A 14,886-nucleotide genomic window follows, 5' to 3' on the forward strand; every position below is an offset into this window, starting at 1 on the left:
GTTTTCGGTTTCCTTCAAAAAAATCCCACCCCCCCCCCCCCCGCGTACTTTACTCAAACCAAACTGCAAGTGTTTTTCCTTGTTTGAGACTTACCTACTAAGCTTTAGTTTTGATTTCTAAGAGTTTAGCTTCACCATGAGTTCAAACAGCAATGAATCTTCCATGGATGCCGACTTCAACGTGGATGAGGCTGAATCTTGGTCTACTAGGCTTGAGAGAGAGATGCAAGAATACATGCGGTTCAGTCAACAAGCCGCCAAGTTCCTAGCTAGTGATAGAAGAAGAGTAGAGATTGCAAGAGGTAAGAGAGCTATGGCGGAAGAGAGAAGCCTCGTGGATGAAGACCTTGGTGGGGATGAAGACTATATAACTGAAATAACTCCAAGAGCCACTAAACCCTTGATGAAGAAGACTAAGCTATTGCTGGATGGATACTATGAGCTTTTGGCGGCTCACGAATTCCATGGCACTCGATACCCTAACTCCCAAACCATGAATGAGTTTGGCATAACAGAAGATGTCGAGTACCTCTTTGAAAAGAGTGGTCTTTTGGGTCTCATGACCAACCCTCAGTCAGCCTACAAAGTAGAAGCGCTTCAGTTTCTTGCTTCACTGGAAGGGCTTGGGTATATCACCTTCACAGTCTATGCAAAAGACTATGTTTTGGCCATCAAAACTCTTGAGGATATGTTAGGATTCCCAAGAGGGACTTATGTTAAACACAAGTTCAAGAAAAAGGAGCTTTCGGATCTTTGGGTAACAATAGGAGATGACGTCCAATTCTCGTCCTCAAGGGCCAAGAGCAACGCAATCCGAAACCCCTGCATCCGTTACTTCCAGAAAGCATTGGCTAACGTTCTCTACGCAAGGGAGAAGACAGGACCAATCAACAATGGCGAGATAGAGCTGTTGGACGTTGCCTTAAAGGATCTTCTAGTCTACACCAAGAACAAAGTCTATGAAGGGTGACACAAACGATGCCTCACAATCAATGCGTTTATTGAATCAACTTTGTGATTTCAGGAAATGGGCACTAGCGAATAAGCACAAGAGAACCATTTTTATAGGAGGGTGATAACACCTATACTAATGGCTTGTGGAGTGCCACTTCAGTCGACTCCCTTTACCACAAGATGGATCGACATTCCTCACCTGAGGTGGGCTTTGTTCATTGAGCATCAAAGTCATGAGGGGATGCACAGTCTCAAGTTTCAGCACAGAACGGAAATGGATGCCACACTTCTCCTTCCCAGCCAAGAGCTCACAACCATCATGGTGAGAGGTACATCGATTTTCAACCCGCCTAATGAAGAACTTTTCTTCATGGATAGCGCACCCCCGACAAGAGAGGCTCGACACAATGAAGAGAGGGCTAAGAATGAAGAAAGGGCTGAGAATTAAGAAGTGGAGGAGATGGATTGGGAGAATTACAATGCGAGTAGGTTTCATTTTGAGGAATACCAACCACCACCAAGAGTGAGTAAGAGTCTAAATGTAGCGCATAAGAATATTGGTTCGATGAGTGCTTGGAATAAGTTTCAAGACAAGATGTTGGAAAAATATGGCAAGGCCATCGCCGCGATTCAGGCTGTACTGAGCTGTTCATCCTCAGGCACCACCATGGTGAGAGAAAACCGCCTTGAAGACGTGGTTTAAAGAAGGCATAGAGTTTCACCGTCAAGGCAGTCTGCCTATGAGCAACGAAAGGTAAGTCGCCCCCAAGCTCCTACAAGGCATTCATCTCATGAGCACCAAGAGCAGAAAAGAAGAAGAAAAACAGAAATGGTTCGGCCAAGGAGCAAGGACCTTCTTATGACTAGCAGGAGATCACTCGACCAAGGTACTCGACGTGATATCGAGTAGAGTGTCGAGCACGATCCGTGGGCTCAGAATGAGTAGAGTGTCGAGCAAGATCAGTGGGCTCAAGATGGGCAGTACTCGGGAATTAATTGGGATGCTTACCATGGCATCAACGAGCAGGAACCTACTTCACCTAACAATTGAGGTAACACCACCTCAACCATTGTATATACCATAGTATCTTTTTATTTTTCTTTGTGTGTTTTGTGTTTTGGTCTTGAATTCTCTTTCAGATTTTTATTACACAAGGGACTGTGTAATTTAAGTTTGAGGGAGGGTTCAAGACATGTTCAACATTGTGTTCTCTTTTCTTATTTCAAATTTTGCATCATCTAAGGCATAGAAAAAACCATAAAAATTTGAAAAAATTTCAGAAAAAGATTTCACAAAAACAGGGTGTCATATAGATTGCATTTCATTTTAGGATTGTATATAGTGTGCTTGCATTTAGGATTGCTCATTTGCATTGGGGATAATGATGATTTCAAACCGTTAAGCATGTTTTAATTCAATGAAGTAAGTTCAATGTCCTGGTTGTTAGTTCTCTGTTGCATAACCGATTGTTTCTCTGAAGTAAGACTGCACCTTGCTTTAAATTTACAGCTTGACTATACTGCTTTGATTTAAAACTCGCTTATATGATGCCATTCCTTATCTATTAGAACCTGAACTGAATTTGCAATTATCATGTCTATGCATTGTTTGTGAACTCATGGCTACCATATACATACTTGGATTATCTCATTCACTTCACCACCCTCTGTTAATCTAAGGAGCTGACTCTCATTTTTAGAGCAGTTTCCCATATCCTTAGCCTAGCCTAATTTCAAGCCAAAGATCATTTGTGTGTGATTGTGAGGTCTTTTTCGATTGAGCTTGGTATAACGTGTTAGGTATGAGCCGACAAGAGCAGTCTTTCATGTAGACCTAGCCCACGCTTTTGGGTTAGCTAGGACTAGGTGGAGACTTGGGATTGGGAATGTGTATGGATTGAATGGGAATGAGAATGAGAATGAAAAAAAAAAAGAAAAAAAAAGAAGAGAGTACAAGTTTAGAGTTCTTAAAGGGGATACAAAAAGTGTTAGTCTAGTAAAGGGTTTGGAATTCAAAGAAGTTAGGCATTGTGATTCAAAGAAAAGGGTAAAACGCCCTATGTGCTAAGATTAGAAGAAAAGCCTTAAGTTTGTCAAAGTATAAAGCCAAACCCGCTAGACTCTTGAATCGTTTTAAAGAAGAACCCCTTTGAACTTGAACCAAAAGAGAGAAAGAATGAGAAAAAGGGTAGAGTTAGGACATCTCTGGGACTGGGATCATTTTCTAAGCTATCATACTATATCATTGGGTAGATGGAAGTCTGTTTTTGTATGTGTCCATTGGCTTTTACCTTTAGCATTCTGCTGAAACTCAATCTTTTCTCTGAGAGTCCCCTGTTACTCGACCAAATCACTAGAGGGACCATTTTTGTCTCTTAGCCTAAGCCCAAAACCAAGTGAGTTCATAACCATTGCATTGCCTGATCCACTGTTCATGCTTAATGAATGTTAAAGGAAATTGGTTGATGAGAATGCTTGAATAGATTAAGGCAGGTTGTTAGGTTGCATTGTGACGAGTATGGCTAAAGTTTTTAAGTAAGGGTCTATCATCTTGCAAACTAAAATTAGCTACCTGGACATTGAGCTTACCTGTTCTATATGCATGCTTCGGGTTTTTGAATCTCCACCTTCAAACCTCTCCTTCAACTTAAAATTTTTTATTTGCTTGAGGGCAAGCAAAAGATAAGTTTGGGGAAGTTGGTAACACTGTATTTTACTCATTTTAGGTGTGTGTTTATCATCGTTTAGCTTTGCATTTGCTCATTGTATCATATTATTTTGCACCATTTTAGCTTATTTTGCACACTTAGGCATTTAGGATCATCTTGCATACATATTGCATGTTTTGGTGTGTTTTCAGGTGTAGAAGGAGCTTAAAAGGATTCTATTCGACCCTCTACTCTATCCAACTAGGAGGGAAGCAGCATAGCATTCTACTCAATCCATTCACTCGATCCAGGCAGCCACAGAGGAGGCAGCAATTCACTCGACCCTCTTACTCGATCAAGGCAACCTCAGAAGAAGCAGCAGATTGATCTACTCGCCCCTCCTACTCGATCCTCTACTCGACCTATTTACTCGACCAAAGGTGACCAACTCTACAAGACTTTTTGATCTATCAAAACATCTTCGGATCCTCCTCATTCCCCACTCAACCAGACATCTGAGCATACAGATAGGAGAGGAAGAAGCATCTACTCGACCAATTGATCACTCAGAGCATAGACACAAAGGCGAAGATTTTGCAGCACCCTCTTCACTCGATCTCCAAGACCGAGCACTCGCCCAAACCGCCTCAAGTCTCTTCTCTTCTAGTGAATCTAGGGTTTTCAACATTTTACTATAAATAAATCACTTTGGGATTTGTCCAAAGGATCTAGCTTTTATCCTTTAGTTTTTCTTTGTGTTCTTGAATCTTCAAAACTTAATTACTCTTAATCTATTTTGTTTTTGCACTTAGTTCTTTTAGTAAAGTTGTTTAGCTTGTTTAGATCTATATTTTGGTATGATTTCAGTAATTTCTGGGTTTGTGTTCTTAGTTATGTTGCTTGAGTAGTGATTAGGGCTCTTGAGGATGAATTAAATTAGGGTAATCTCTTGGTTAGTCAGGTGGTTAAGATTAGGTTAGATCCCTTCTCGATTCGCTTCGCCCCTATCCTGGTTTTCGCTGGCTAATGTGTAGATTCGATCATAGACGTCCATCGTCCAAAAGACGTTCAAATGGATGTCTCATCTACGAATTCCAGAGATTTGTAGACTTGACCAAGACATTGGCTTGTCTGCTTATTGGCTTTGGTAGATTGTTGCTTAAACCCTGCTCTGTTATGTTTCATCAACGAGAGTTGAGATTAGGAAGTGGTAGAGTTATGGGGGTCTCTGTCACGATAGTGGATTGACCCGGTTTTTGAATCTATCGTCTAGGGTATCTACCTTTCACCTGTTAGCCACCTGATGAACCCTAGAGACGCCCTTATCAATGAATCCATCCTTAAGACTTATATTTGTGAGAGTCGAAACTCGCACAATCGAAATTGTGTTTAGGGTTTCTTCAAAGAACGGATCTCTATGAGATTGTCAAAGAACAACAGAATTGTTGATTACCGCGGACGGTGTTCTTGATTTTGTCCGAGGCGCTTCAAGACCCGCTTCAGGCTGGTTTTTTTAGATGGCATCCGAGGCGTTTCAAGGCCGGGTCATGTTAGCCCTTTGCCGTGATGCCCGAGATGTTTTGAGGCCAGCTCGGAATGGTTCTTTGAAGTGATGCCCAAGCCAACGATCATGTTAGCCCTTCTTAGATTTATATGTATTCATCCCTGATTGCAGTTTTATTTACCTGTTATTTGTATCCCCTGCTGATTGCATTTTAGTTCTTAATATTATCACATGTTGGTTCTACTCGACCCAATGATCGAGTAGGGCTCTTAAATTCTCGTTTTTACCTGTTTGAATCCTGACCTAGGATTGTTACTAGAAACCCACCATCATTATAATTTGGCTTGACTTAGTTGTTTCTGTACACATCTTGATTACTAGCAGTAACAGTGGTTTGGATTGACACGCCCTATAGCTGCATCGACATGTTAGTGTTTAAGGGGAATTGAACTGAACCTCACATTCAGCAAATAAGTTGGCCTAAAAATCTACTTATCACCTAATATCAAGGGATCTTTCGGTTCTTCATCCATGTTTAGCACTACGTAGTTTGTAGGCACCTCCACATTTCCAATCTTGATAGGCAAATCTTCTAATAACCTTTGAGGTAGTCTAACAGACCTATCAGCCAAGATCAAGGAGATATTGTAGTATTTATACTTGTTGAAACCCAACCTCTTAGCTACTGAGAGTGGTATGAGATTTACTGATGCTCCTAGATCACAAAGACATTTATTGAAAGTCAATGAACCTAGGGAGCATGGTAGAGTGAATGAACCAGGGTCTCCTATCTTTTCTGAGACATCGTTCTCCTGTATGTTGGCACTGCACTCATGGCTCAGAACTGTTTTTTTCTGAACCTCTTGAATTCTCTCCATGATCAAGTCGTTGAGGAACTTTTGGGAATCCGGGATACGCGTGAGAGCATCAGCAAGAGGTATCCTCAATTCGACTTCCTTGATGTTCTTGGCAAACATAGCTCTGTACTTATCTTCTAACTCTTTCTTGTGTCGATAAGGAAATGGAAGTGGGGGCTTGTAAGGAGGAGGAATGAATGCTGTCTCATTGTTTTTAGCAGCAACTAGTTTTAGAGCATCGGATAACGTTAATGGATTTGTTGGTCGAGTATCACGGTCGAGTATGGGCTCGAGTACCTCAGTTGGTTTGTCAACTTGATCTTCATTGAGACTGAAATCCTCCCCATCTTGGTATGCACTGTCCTTAGTGACTAACTTGGGTCTCTCTCTAGTGGATAACTCTCTTCCACTCCTTATGGTGATAGCATGAACATTAGCATACTCCTTGGGATTCTGAATTGACTTCCCAGGAAGTCCCGTAACTTTGGGAGCAGAGGTAGATGCGGATTGTCCTTCCAAGTATCTGACTTTGGAATTCAACGCATCCACTTTTGCAGTGAGGTCACTGTAGCTGCAGTCTAGCTTATGACGCAATTCAGATATCTTTTTAGCAATCTCAATGGAGCTAGATGCTTGTCCTTGTAGCAGCTGTTGTAGCATTTGTTTCATGTCATCGTCAGGAGCAGCAGGACCTTGGTGTTGCTGAGGTGCAAACACAGGTGGTGGTTGCTGCTGGTAGTTTCCCTGAACTTACTGCTTGGGAACAAAACCTTGGTTATAAGGAACAAAAAGTTTGTTCTGACCCTACTGTTGTTCTGGAAGATACACTTGACCCTGAGGATTAGCAACGTTGGTGCTGCAGTAGGAGAGGTTGGGGTTGTTGGTCTTGAAGTTGTTGTATCCTTTGTAGTCTCCTTGATTGTTGATGTAGCTAACTTCTTCTAACTGGTTTTCCTCCCCATCTTGGATTTGATACTGCTCGTCATTAACAAGGAAGTGCACATGCTTCTACTGGCTAAGAAGAATCATGTCCAACTTGTCATTCAGCGCTTTGATCTCTTTTTTGTGTTTGTCATCCGAATCAGCTGTAACTAAGGAAAATTTTTGATAAGAAAATTTAGACGAAGTTGTGGGTAAATCAAACATTACCCTAATGATCATTGATCAAAAAAGGTTACATAAGGAATTCAAGATCAGTTTAGAAGTGAGTAGAGATTTTATCGGCTAATGCGACATATCAAGAAGACTAGGATATGCTATTATCAGCAAAGGCAGTTAAGGCTATCGAGGAATTATTAGGACTATCAAGATTCTTGACAAAGGATTTCTTATGGGCAATTTGGTTGATGGAAAGATCAATTTTGCCGAGGAAAAATAAAGGAAGTGCGGAATACTAGTTTTTATTGGAGAAAACTAGTAAATTCAGGCATAACAAGGTTTAGTGGAGTAGTTAAATTACTTAGTCATTTATTTTTAGGAATAGGTAATGATCATTGTCCGCGTACGATGGTCAGAGAGTTTTCGGTACGGGCGTGTACCGTGACCGAGCGAAACAAGTGGTCATGGATGGGCCATGTCGTGAGCTGCTTGTGCAGCTACTTGTGTGTAGATAAGCTTATGTTTGGATAAGGATGGGCGTTTCGATAAGGATAAGAACAAGTTTGGATAGAGATAAGGATGAGAATGGATGTGGATAATGTTATGGATAAACCCTATCCATTACTTTGCTTGCACTCCAAGTTACCGTAACTTGGGCACCAAGTTTCCCTAGCCTATATAAAGCCACGAAATCCCATTCATTTGTTCTCCACACCAAAACCTTTAGCTTAAACCGTTAGATAGCTAGTTAGTTCGTCAAAGTCCAAGTCGGGTAGAAGTTGGTCGAGTCGAGAGCCGTAGTCGGGTAATAAGGTAAGTAGTTCCGCCCTTAGTCTTTTATTCTTTTTAGAATATTTTTCTAAGTTTTGTTTTCGGTTAGACGCTTAGATCCATCGTTAGTACGCATTGGAGATAGGTTGGTTCAGATCAAAATTATTAGGCGGTCAAGGGTAGAATTTTATTTTCTCGACAATAAGGACAAGGTGAGTACCGTAGCGTGTGTAGTAGCACACGACTAGGTTTTATTTTTGGGATTATGATTCTTTCTTAGGCATGAGGTTACATTTTTATACTTAGTATAATGTTGCATTTGTTGTTATAGTCGGATCTACGTTTTTACGTAAGATCGGTTTGGTTGTTTGATTAGATCTTGCATTCATGCTTGATTTAGTTTAGGATGAAGTAATTGTGTGCTTAGGCTAGACATTAGTGCTACGATTTAGTATCGTATTTATTTGCGATAATTGTTGATTGTTTGATTTCTGTACTATATTCCTTAGTACCTTGAATATTGTTTGTTTGTTCGTAAATTTTATTACGAATTAAAATGTTGGCAAGCATATTAGGTTGTTTGATTATTGAGTGATTGATTGTTGTTGGTTAATCTTGCTTTGGCTTCATTATCCTTTGCGTGTTAGTTGCTTGCTAGTGGATTTTATTACGAGTAGTATTAGGTTACATTAGGCTTGTAATAAGTAATGTGGTAGGTCATTTTTATGACTAAGGTGTGACGATGTCGTGATTGTCCCAATAGCTTGGAATGGTTCGCTACCACCCGGGACTACCCGACAGGGTAGTAAAAGTTTTACCGTAAGAGAGTTGGTCCCTTGTAGACGGTTTGGATTGGGGAAGGGATGTGATCGTTTTAGACTTTGTGTCTAGCGGTCGGAGACATTGCGTTATGGGAAATTAGCATCGTATAGTATAGGGTCCGTAGGATGAAGAGTCGTTAGCATGCTAGTTTTAGATTAAGTAGTTTCCGCTACATATACTCTGTAAAAAGTATTCATTACTTGTTTGTTTGTGTTGTGTGATTTCTTGTCGAGTATACTCAATTGAGTATAATCGTATTGATTGTTTGATTGGGGATTGGGATTGAGATTTTTGTTATTTGGTAGAAACCCGGGCTCACTTAGTAATATTAGATTACTCAGGATTCTACTTTTTGTCTTACAGGTAACATTAGTTGGGGAGACCTAAAGGGGAGCACGGACGTTGGAGAACACGTGTAGAGTTTGTTGTCTTTGTAAAATTTAGATTTGTAACTTGACTCGATTTGAGCATTAGGCTAGGGATCCCAATCCATTGTAAGTGTTTTAATGTTTTATTGAATAAAGGAGAATTTCTTAAACATGGTATGGGTTGAAAAACCTTAGGCCGTGTTTGTGAGGAACGATGTTCGCGGATGGACTGACCTTGGTACCAGATGTGTTCTGGGAACTCGGTCGGATCGTCTACGAGCGTCACAAGTAACGCTTCCGGATTCGTTCTTAGTCCTAAAACGGTTCGGGGGTGTTACAGCAGGAGGTGCAATTCCTTTCATCTGGCAGTGATCCCTTGGTGCATCCCGAGCACCAATGTTTGCAGGGCCATTCTGTTGATTTTGTTCGTCAGCCATTTGGAGTGGTTGCTGGGGTACAAGGTTGACAGTGTTTCTCCTTTCTCTGAGTTCGCGAGCTATGCGGTCAATGTTATCGTTGAACAAGAGGTTCTGGTTGCCTGTTGATCGAGTTTGCATACAGCAGAGGTGTACTTGGATCAAGAAGACAACAAGAAAAACACACAGTTAGTAACATAAATGAAAATTGAAAAAGAACTTGATCTAAGCAAGTCTGAAATCTCAAATGTAATAAACAAACACCCAATTGGCAATGGTGCCAAATTGATAATAGGTTTTTAGTCAATTATCCTAAAACACCAATCATGTCGTTGTAGTATTTTAGGTTGTCAATCCAAATGGGTGTGATGCTAGCAATCAAGATGCAATCAGAGTTCACAGAGTCAAGCCAAGCAATAACAGGACTTGGAGTGTTCTAGTAGTCCTAAGTGAACATGCAGGAAACAGAAAAATCAAGCAGAAATAATAAAACACTCGACCAACACAACTCGTTGCATAGACCTGGGTGTGGTCGAGTGACTGGTCGAGTAACAGATAAAAAATATAACAGGGATACTCGATTGCACAGTCTGTTGCCAGACAACTGGGTGGTCGAGTATCAGGTCGAGTAGCAGGAGAAAAATACAAAAACTAAGCAACAACTAACAAGATGCAGCAAACAACAATAGAGTAAACAAAGAAATCAATTAGATAAAGAATTCACGAGGATGGGGTAATTGAGTAGTTTCGTTTCCTCAGTTTACAGGTGATTGACATGTTAAATAAATTATCCCTAGACAACAAGTTCGATAACCAAATCTAAGTGCCACCGCAACAGAGACCCTCAAGTTCAACCAGTCCAGACTCAATCACCATTGACGAGAGCTAACCTAACAGGCATTATGAATCAACAAGTTAAAGCCAAAACGCTCCCTGCAACCAATACCTTGGTACAGAGCCACAAATCTCTGGAATTAGTGGTTCAAACATTTCATCGAACACCTTTTGGGCGCGGAAATGTCTGGGCTCAAATTCCAGTTGATCAGAAAGCAATAGGCATTAAGAACAACTAATCCAGAAGGAATCTATAAATCAAACTCAACCACCTAGCATACTGAGAATTCTAAACTACTCTAACCCATCCTCAGTAACCTAATCACTACTCAGAAATCATAGCAGAAAGCATAAACAATGAATACAATGGAAACATGATAGCAATAGAGTAATAGCAAGATGAACAACATAGTAAACGAAATCGAAGCAAATACTCAATACTAAATAGATTAAGAGAAATCCGGATTACAAAAACGTCTAGAACACAATGTCTGCGGAATAAAACTTATCTAAACAAAAATGTAAAATACATGCTACTTATAGCAAAATATTCTGAAACCCTAATACTCAAAACGACGCAGTCTTGGGACGGATTATGAACGGTACTCAACCCAGGTGGTCGAGTGATTAGTCGAGTGGCGGATGATGGTGAGACTCGACTAGGTGGTAGAGTGATTGGTCGAGTGAATGATGATGGTGATACTCGGCCATGTTAGTAGAGTGATGGGTTGAGTGAATAATGATGGTGGGCTTCTTCTTGCTTCTCAAATCTTTGATGGTGTAGCTGTAGTCCGTATGAGTCTTTGGCTTTGTATCTTCTATGAAGGAAACACTACTTAGGTTTTTAGGATTCCGTTGCGGTTCTTTTTCTTATATTCAATCATACACATCATATCAAGTCATATTTAACACCGTTGCGGTTGATCCGGTTCCGGTATTTGTTATTTCCAGTAATTGGGGATAGAAACACAAATACGTATTTAACACCGATGAAAGAGGGTGTAGAGTTGTACAGATAGATGGGGAAACAATGCACGACAAACTTGTGAAGTTGGTGTTCGATGATAAAGTTAGAAGAAATGTTGCGTCTCTTATTGTTTAGCGGAAAATTTACATGTCACGGCTGAGTTATACTCTTAAGGGAAGACAAAAGGTTCGGTCAATTTACATGTCACGGCTAAGTTATATGTTCCAGGGAAGACGAAAGGTACGATAAAATTACATTACGGCTGAAATGTCCTGGTTTTTACTGATTTCTAACATAGTTTCAAAATGGTTTTTAGAGTCTTTCTAGTTTTTTTTGTATATTTTGAGTCATTTCAGGTACATTTACACATCTGGGAGCTATGGAGCACAATAAGGAATTTTGGAAACTTTTTAGCAATAAAGATTGTGAAGGACGTTTTTCAGAAGATGGTGTCGATCGACACCACACCTGTGTCGATCGACACTCTTATTGCTGCCAAGGGAATTCTCGTTTACTGCCAAGTCTTTGAGAAACCCTGAAGTCTTCCTTATTTGCAAAGTAGTCCCTGCACGTTTTTAGTCACGAATACACCTAATTGTTAGGTCAATGTTAGACCTAAGTTTTGTTTTTAGAGATTGTTACACATTTTGAGAGAAGAATCCAATCCTTTTAGAGAGGATTCTGTACTCCTTTACTTTTATTCTTAATTCATCAATCCAAACTATTCAGATTATGATTTGTGTTTCTGTTATCATGTATGAGTAATCACCTTGTTGGGTTTAAAGAGCCTCAATAGGGATTTAGATGCATTAGTAGATCGAAAACCCCTTAGGATTATTCTTAGAGTTCTTCATCTTGATTATTTTATTGCTAGTTTTAGATTGATCACCTAGAACTTGATATTAGATAATAGGTATGCCCGCCATAGGTACTATCATAGATGAACCTAGGCATTTAAGAAAGAACAGGTAGGCTCATAGAAGGGCTATGGTTTAGATACTAGGTGAACTAATCAAGCATAATAACAATGCATGCTTTAGCGTAAGATATCTCGGCTCCTCTGGTTGTCTTAGCTATAAGTATAGAGAGTTTCACGAAACGCCACCGGTTACTCTAGAATCATAGTTTGAGTTCGAGAACGGTGCGATAACAATTCTAATATTAGCTAGATCTACAATTTATCTATCTCCCAAGACAATTCCTTAGACCCGACGCTTTAATCACTTGAATCTACACCTCGTTTACTTGCTTATTTGTCGTTTACATTTAATTACTTCATCTAGCCTATTAAATAACATCATAAGTCTATTGTGTGAACATCGATAGCTCATTGGAATTTGACCCTTAAGTGCTAACGACGATCTCTTATTGGAGGGAGTAAGCTTAAGGCAATTTGAGCAATATCAAATTTGGCGCCGTTAGCGAAGTTCTCTTTTAGTTTACCATTAGACTAGGTGTCCTTTTAAGTCTAGATACTTCTTTTCTATCACCTACTCACGTGTTTCATGTACCTTCAGATTGATAATCACGTTTCCATGGCAGACTTTCACGGCTGTGTCGACCAACACCACTGCAGAACTAGACGGCTACAATAGGCGATTTTAACAGAACTGATCTCTTATACACCAACCGATCAGCATTTAAGCTACCTCCATTTGAAAGAGAAGACTTTGCTATACACCCTGCCTATTATGATCTTGTATCTAGAGGAAAGTTTAGAGGATCTCCTGATGAAACACCATTAGATCATTTGGAAGTCTTCGAAGACATAGTTTCCTCTATCAAAGTAGAAGCTGAAGAAAGTAGATGCATTCTTTGTACCAGCTGATTACCTTCTTTGCAAACTCTTCCCCCACTCCTTCGCGAGCAGAGGAACATCATGGTTGCGTCAACTGGAACCAGCTTTTAACCAATTGGACTGATACAAAGAATGCATCCATGAAACACTTGTTTGCAAATCTCTTCGTTCACTCAGGCTCTAGCCGAGTCCCTTAGTGCATCTTGGCTACTGATAGTATGTTTTTAGTCAATTATCCTAAAACACCAATCATGTCATTGTAGTATTTTAGGTTGTCAATCCAAATGGGTGTGATGCTAACAATCAAGATGTGATCAGAAGTCACTAAGTCAAGCCAAGCATAACAGGTTTTGGTGTGTTCTAGCAGTCCTAAGTGAACATGTAAAAAACAGAAAATCAAACAGAAACAGTAAAACGCTCGACCAACACAGCTCTTTGCAGAGCACTGGGTGAGGTCGAGTGACAGGTCGAGTAACAGACAGAAGATGAAACAGGGATACTCGACTGCACAGTCTGTTGCCAGACAACAGGGTGGTCGAGTATCAGGTCGAGTAACCGTAAAGAATTGTAGAAACTAAGCAACAGATGACAGGATGCAGTACACAGTAGTAGAGTAAACAATAAAATCAATCAGATAAAGAATTCTCAGTATGCTAGGTGATTGAGTATTGATTGATAGAGCCCTTCTGGATTAGTTGTTCTTAATGCCTATTGCTTTCTGATCAACTGGAATTTGAGCCCAGACATTTCCGCGCCCAAAAAGTGTTCGATGAAATGTCTGAACCACTAATTCCAGAGATTCGTGACCCTGTACCTGTTGATTCGTAATGCCTGTTAGGTTAGCTCTCGTCAATGGTGATTGAGTCTGGGACTAGGTTAACTTGAGAGTCTCTATTGCGGTGGCACTTAGATTTGGTTAATGAACTTGTTGTCTAGGGTTAAGGAAACGAAACTACTCAATTACCCCATCCTCGGGAATTCTTTATCTGATTGAATTCTTTGTTTACTCTACTGTTGTTTACTGCATCTTGTTATCTGTCGCTTAATTTCTGCAGTTCTTTTTTGTTACTTGACCTCATACTCGACCACCCAGTTGTCTGGCAACAGACTATGCAGTCGAGTATCTGAGTTTTATTTTCTGTCTATTACTCGACCTGTCACTCGACCTCACCCAGTGCTCTACAAAGAGCTGTGTTGGTCGAGTGTTTTGCTGTTTTTGCTTGAATTTCTGTTTTCTGCATGTTCACTTAGAACTGCTAGAACACACCACAACCTGTTATTGCTTGGCTTGACTTAGTGACTTCTAATCACATCTTGATTGTTAGCATCACACCCATTTGGATTGACAACCTTCAGTATTACAACGACATGATAGTGCTTTAGGTTTAATTGACTTAAAAACCTATTATCAAATAACATAAAGACTCAAGATTCTATACCTAAAACATAGATAAAATCAGTGAAAATCGGGATATATCAACTTCCCCAGACTTAGCTTTTGTTTGCCCTCAAGCAAAACACAAAAGCCAAACTCGTGGAAGAGGTTTTGAAAAAAAAGGAACTCCCAACATTCTCTAGCCTATTGCCATGATCATCCAAACTTATTCCATATGCCTAACAAGTCTAATCAAATCCTAACCGACATGTACTTCTCTACAAGCTTACACAACATTCTAGATTCCATACCTAAGTTCCACAACTATACCCACCAGGCTTTCATCGCTGGGTCTCATTAAACAAGCTAACATTCAAGATCCTTCTAGACTCATTCTTGTACTATACCATGATAAATTGACCATTATATATATTCTTTTCTTTTTCGGTGTTCTTTCTTGATAACACTGTATTT

General features: G+C 40.1%; 2 pseudogenes across 2 annotated transcripts; one reads left to right on the forward strand and one right to left on the reverse strand.

Annotated features, from left to right (window-relative positions):
* Positions 1–63: 63 nt before the first annotated feature.
* AT1G38250 lies at positions 64–2,076 on the forward strand (annotated as a pseudogene; the record flags this gene model as incomplete). Its single annotated transcript has 1 exon — positions 64–2,076.
* Positions 2,077–5,543: 3,467 nt separating this feature from the next.
* On the reverse strand, positions 5,544–9,579 carry AT1G38260 (annotated as a pseudogene; the record flags this gene model as incomplete). Its single annotated transcript has 1 exon — positions 5,544–9,579.
* Positions 9,580–14,886: the final 5,307 nt, after the last annotated feature.

This window comes from Arabidopsis thaliana (assembly GCF_000001735.4).
Source record: "Arabidopsis thaliana chromosome 1 sequence".
NCBI classification, from domain to species: Eukaryota; Viridiplantae; Streptophyta; class Magnoliopsida; order Brassicales; family Brassicaceae; genus Arabidopsis; species Arabidopsis thaliana.